This window comes from Strix uralensis, chromosome 1, assembly GCF_047716275.1.
Source record: "Strix uralensis isolate ZFMK-TIS-50842 chromosome 1, bStrUra1, whole genome shotgun sequence".
Taxonomy (NCBI): Eukaryota; Metazoa; Chordata; class Aves; order Strigiformes; family Strigidae; genus Strix; species Strix uralensis.
Genome location: NC_133972.1, coordinates 151,447,716 through 151,453,715, shown reverse-complemented (window position 1 = coordinate 151,453,715; position 6,000 = coordinate 151,447,716). Strand labels below are relative to the sequence as shown.

General features: G+C 48.7%; 1 protein-coding gene across 6 annotated transcripts in view; it reads left to right on the top strand.

Moving 5' to 3' along the window:
- The first annotated feature begins 323 nt into the window (after positions 1 to 323).
- The window catches only part of RNF19A (ring finger protein 19A, RBR E3 ubiquitin protein ligase), a 63,075-nt gene continuing 57,398 nt past the window's right edge, over positions 324 to 6,000 (top strand). For 3 of the 6 annotated variants that reach the window (XM_074885437.1, XM_074885463.1, XM_074885447.1), the window contains exon 1: positions 1,028 to 1,179. The gene's annotated coding sequence lies outside the window, so the exon portion shown is untranslated. Of the gene's footprint in view, positions 473 to 1,027; positions 1,180 to 1,857; positions 2,169 to 4,092; positions 4,313 to 6,000 lie in introns of those variants that run through there. The other 3 variants (XM_074885490.1, XM_074885470.1, XM_074885481.1) reach the window with 3 other exon arrangements.

The window sequence follows — 6,000 nt, the reverse complement described above, 5'->3', positions numbered from 1 at the left end:
TATGAATGATTAACTAGAGAAAGATAAAAAAAGGCACACGATTTAAAAACCAATGTAATATTAATGTATGCAAATAATTCTTAAAATATGCCAGAGGACAGGGGAGAGGGATTCGGAATTGGCCCAGAAGCGGAGGTCAGGAGCAGCGAGCAGGCAGCGGGAGAGGGCAGCATCTAAGGGAGGACGGCAGGCAGAGGGAATCCCGTGAAGGTCGGTAGTGAGAGGAGACGGAGAAACCGAGCGACGGGAGGGCGAGCTCTACGGCGCGGGGGGAGGCGGAGCGGGATCTCTGCCACGGACCGCCGGCGCCCGGGAGCCAGGGGCTGACTGCAGTTAGCCACGGGGAGCAGGGTCGTGCCCTGAAAGAAAAGTTGGGGGCGTCTGGGCAAGGTTCTATCTCAATGGCAAGAACGGGGGCGATAAGGAGAAACGTCTGTATTTTACAGCACGGGATCAGCGCTTTGCCGTTTCGGTGAGTGAATCAGCATTCAGCGACACGACCCTATTGAAACGCCTCACTAGTTCATTCTTCCCCTTGCACATCTACATTTTAATGGGTACGAAGCCCCCGGAATAGTAAATAGTTACTCTGCGTTGCGGCCGCTGCTGTCGGCAGCGCTGCGGTGTCCCCAGGCACCGGCCGCCACCGGGGAACGGACGCGGCACCCGCTTGGCCGGCGTCGAGCACCGCCCGCGCCGGGCCGGGCCGGGCCGGGCCGGGCCACCGCCGAGCCCCGGAACAGCAGAGAGCGGGGGAAGAGGGAGGCGCGCCCCGGTTCCCACAGCCCCCGCGGGGCGCGACGGAGAGGGGGGGCGGCAGCGCCCTGAGGGGAGCGCGAGAGCAGCTGCCGCGGGGCCGCCCCGCCCTAACGGCCGCCGGGAGAGCGCGGGGGGCGGCGCCGCCGTGCGCGTGAGCTCAGCGCGTCGCGGGAACCAACCGCCCGGGCACCGCCTTCCCGCCGCGGGCAGAGCCCGCCCCGCCCCGCCCCGCCCGGCCCCGCCCCGCCCGCGGCAGCACCGCCCCCTCCGCTCCTCTCACACACGCACACCCCGACACATACACACACACACACACATACACATACATATACACATACACACACGCTGCCTGCGTGGAGTCGGGGCTGGGGTCGGGCCTGGGCGGGCAGAACGGCGCCGCTTCCTCCCGCCAACTCGCAGGTACCGGGGCAGGGGGTGCGGGAGGGCCCGGCGGCGGCGCGGGGCGTCCCCCGCCTCGGGCCTCCGCCAGCGGCCGGCAGCCGCCGCCCTGAGCGTGGCGGAGGGTGAGGGGTGGAGCGGAGCCTTCGAGCCGGAGCCGCCTCTGGGCGGGGGCCTGAGCCCGGGTGGGAGAGGGCCCGGGCGGGTCCCCGCTGCGGCCCGGGGAGCCGCGGCCCAGGGGTGTCCCGGCGGCCGGGGGGAAGTCGGCGGCGTCCGCCGCTGCTCCTCGCATTGCTGGAGGGTGAAGTCATCGTGCCCATTGTCTCCCCTCGGCTCCCCCCGGGCGGAGCGAGGGGCCCGTCCCGCCCCGAGCCGTGGTGGAGGAGGGGGGGCACGGCCGGCCCGTGCCGCCCCCCGCCCGAGGAGCTGCAGTAGCGGGGGAGCTGCCGGATGGGTTTCGGTTGTCCTCGGCGTGGCGGGCGGGGGTGTGCGGGGAGGAGCTGCTGCTTCTCCGCCCGCCCGGGTGGGCCGCGGCGCCGCGGGGGGCCCCTCGGCGGGCGCCTCGCTCCCGCCGCCCGGCAGCTGCATCGGGCCGCCGGCCGGGCCCTGGAAACTCTTGCGCTTGAACTTGCAGGGCACGGGCAGAGCAGGGCACGCAACTCCCGGGCCTTCGGCGCAATCCGGGGGGCAGGGTTGGCACGCTCCCCCCCCCCGCCGAGTTTCTAGTTTATCTCTCTGTGCTCCTGTGTCCGCCCCGGATCCGGTGAATCGGAGGAGTGGAGGGGTTCCGACTGACTAGGGATATCGCATCTCGGCTGCAGAGGTGGTGGCGGGACTAGCAGCGGTGATAGCCAGCGTCTTGCCGAGTGATTTCCTTGCACGGGTCCTTCTGCAGAGCTGGGAGTTTTCCACCTGGCAGTGGAACATACACACAGCAACTACTGCAGGCGCATCCCGGAAGGATAGGGAAAAACGGGTAAAAAACAATCTGAAAGTCAGCGTGCGTCTAGGTGAGCTGAAGAGGGGATGGTTGGCAAAGGGGAGGTGTCCTCCTGCCTTTCCCCTCTTGCTCCGGTACTCTCTGGCAGAAAGAAATGGGGCTTTGCTAAAGGGGTAGTAGTGAAGTAGAGTTGCGGGGATATGCCAAAGGGATAGTAGTTGAATGCAGTTATTTTGCTGAGCAGAGAAATCAAAATGTGAAGCCTTCATGCCCCTGCGGTCGCTTATTGGAAACGTGCCTGTGTTTCCCTGTGAGGACCACAACAAATCTTGTTTCTGTTAAAATACTGTAGTTGGCATCGGTGCTGATTAGTGCTTTATATCAATTGTCATCAAGGACAGCATTTTTAAAAAGCAGAGGGCAGTTTGGGAAATGGGTCTCGCAGGATTTAATTCTGCAGACAAAACTAATCATAAATTCATTTTTAAAAATTCAATTTTTTCCTTCAAAGATTTTTTTAAAAAATAATTCCTTTTTTGTCAGCCAAAGGACCATATTTCAGTATCTAATGAAATGTTTTTTACTGAGTTCATGGGAAAAGAAGGTTTTCAGTTTAATATCCGGGTCAAACTGAAGTATAAATTCTGAATTGCCCAGCTACCAGAATTCACTTGCATGCTTAGAAATGATGGCTGTATAACATTACTTAACAGTTTCCAAAATTTTACCACTGTAAACATTTAAATGCTTGTACTAAAAGCCTTCAGAAAGCTGAGAAGGCACTTTTTTTTAATTGCATGTGAACTAGGCCTATTTGGTCCAGAAAATGAAAATGAAAGTTTCACTCTTGCATAATGGCTATAATGCTGCTCTTAAAAACGAGTTCAGTAAAAGGAGTTACATATGCGTAACTCTTCTATATGCATATTTTTTGAAGTATGCCAGGGTTTCGACTGTGTTTTGTACAATTCAGCATTTATAAAATTCAGCATTTATAAAATGTTATGTTTATGTTGTCAGCTATTTTTGAGTTTGAGGACATCACATCATCACTTCTAAAAGAGGGAGTTGAAATGTGTTTGTGTGGTTTTCTTCTCTCCCCTTCCCCTTAAATTGACCAGACAAATGACACTTTTTATATAGAGCAAACATCAGATTTTGATTAATTATGCTAGCTGAGACTCAGGAGGATGGAAGATGCTTGACAGATGTATTTGTTTACTTTCGTAGTGTGTACAAATCCTGGTCTCTCCATTAGTAAATGAATCATTAAAACTCCCTTAGCTATGGGATTCCCAGTTAGCATTAATATATGCAGTAGGAAAACTTGGTTTATGTGAGTACTATCAACCTGTGAAAGAACACAAGCACTTGAATTCTTTTGGCAGTTGGGTAGACTTCTGTAATGGAAAATGTGTATAGCTTTTTTTTCTATTATTAATTAACAGCATTTAGCTACTATTCCCCATGACAAAACCTGAAGACTGAATTTGTTCAGTGGGTGGGTGGTTCTTCCTTACCAGTTCAGTTCATGGTTTTTTTCTGTTTGCTTGGGCCTTTTTGATCCTTAGTCTTACTGAAGTATTCATCACAAAGATTCCTTCCCCCACCCTCCTTTCACAGGACTTCTGAATCCTGGTTTGGAAGCAGTAAGAAAGATCTTTGAGCTCTGAAGTACAACTATACTGTTCTGCACCACTGTCCTCTGATGGCCTTTAGCCAAGCTTGTGGTCTCCATTATGGGGTCAGTTTACTCTGGCCTATGGTCAGACATCCATAATTAGCTTTGTGATTTGTTTTCTGAATTGTATGTAAACACCACATACCAGCCTAGTAGAATAAATTTTAATACCTGACTAGAATGAGTTGATGGGTAAGTGTTTTAGGCTCTGCTCTTAGTGTGATTGCTGGTTTGTAGCTGAGTTGCAAGTCAGTCTGATTCTTTCTTAGGGTCAGCGAAGGCTCTTTGAAGGACTAGTAAAAATACACATTCTAACACTGGCTTATTTATAAAGAAGTTGATTTCGGATTTTTCTCTTTTTGCATTTGACTTAGCTCTAAGTTTCCATTGTCCTTTCTGTGGTAGCTGATAGAAGATGTGTAGCTGAATGAATCAGTGTACGTAACACAGCTTCGAGATACTGAGAATGGTGTTGGATCTTATATTGCTAAAAGCATCTGAATTGCACCTGGAGGTAGACTTCCACCAAGAAGGTAAAAAGTTACACTGAGTCTTAGAGAACTGGTTGGTTTTAGTAGTGTTAGAGTGTATGATTCCTGTCTGGCCCCCCATAGGAAGAATATGGAAGAGGCTGTATAATACCTTGAAAACAGCTGGGTTTTTTTTAATGTTCCTATTTTTTTTCACAGAAGGAGAATTCTTTTTATTTCTGAGTTTCTGAAGTGGAAGTTTTATCCCTAATTTAGTCTAATGTTAGTTCATTTCTAGCAGTTTGTCTTTTAAATCTTCAGTGAAATAATCTTTAAGGAAAAATTGAAACCTTTTTGTGTTGTATATGATTAGATTTCAGATATTGTGTTCTGCTTTAACTCGGAAAGAAATAAAAGTCCAAATAATCAACTGTGAATTTGAACTAAAGAGTAGAATTCAGAGTAGAATTTCAGTCTTCCCCCTTAAGTATTCACTTGAAGGTTACTTCAGATTTCTTCAGGTACTCTTTTTAAAATTTATTTCTTAGTGCTTCGTGGTAAGTTGTTATATATGTAGGTATGTTCTATTGCTGATATTTATGGATTGACAGATTTCTTCTCAACTTCTGTAACATAATGTTCACTTCATTATCCCACAATTTCTTGTAAGTTTATTTTTTTAGTTGATGAGAAGAGACTTTGTGGAAGCGACTTTGCCCATCTGAGTCATAAGGTGGCTTAGTTTTCTTTCTTCAGTGGTCTCTGGTTGTTTCATGTACATTTCTGGCAATTCTCAGGCACTGCAGAACTGTGTTTTATCTTGGTTTTGATTGCTGGTCCTTCTCTGGCTTGGTTTGCTTGTTTTTTCTTAGTGCGGGTACTGGCTCAAGGATCCAAAACAAAGCAATGGATATCTAAAAAGAACTGTAAATGTTGTGTGGGACTAGAATATTACAGGGTTCTACTAGAAATATTCTTGTGAGCATCGCTTATACCAGGTTTATTTAGAGTAGTCTTTGAGTTCTTCAAAGTAGAATTCAGAGAAGACAAGCCCCATAGCTGAGTTGAGATGTAATTTGTGATACCACCTATAGGCCTTTCCTCATTAAGGCAAGCGAGGAGGCAGTGAAACACTGTCTGTTTTGTTTCACTTTCATGGAAGCCATGGCATACTTCTAAGAAGAATTAACCCTACCTTCAGGTTTATCCATGGAATAAGAAACAGTAGGAGTGCTTCCATTTTAGGTTACTTTTTTGCAATGGCAAGATTACTGTAGGCTTTTCCACTCTCAAACAGTGGATTGAAGTCAGTCATCTGCTAGGTGACTACTAGTATCTTGTTGGACAGGTAGCCACGACACTGCAACCGTAATTGCCATTTACAAGGTGAGAACAGCTGTAGATTTTTTTTTTTTCTGAAGTGCAAGTTTCCAAAGTGTTTGCTTCACATCTACGTATATTGCACCACTCTGGAAAGCTGATACAAGAGTTGCTTTAACCTAAAGCAATTTAGGGAAGAGACCTAATGAAATGAGCTTAAATAAAAGTTACATATACACAGGTGTTTCCTCAGGCATTAAAACTTCCTCTTATTAGAGGCCAGCACACCCCCTAATGATGTCTTCAGCAAGACATTTGAAGGGCATCTCGCAGAAATAAATGTTTGTACCAATTCAATTTGGTATAGTCCCTTGTTTTTGCTTCCTAAGTAGAGCACAACTGTTAATGCAAGTATCCTGTTATTGTTCAGC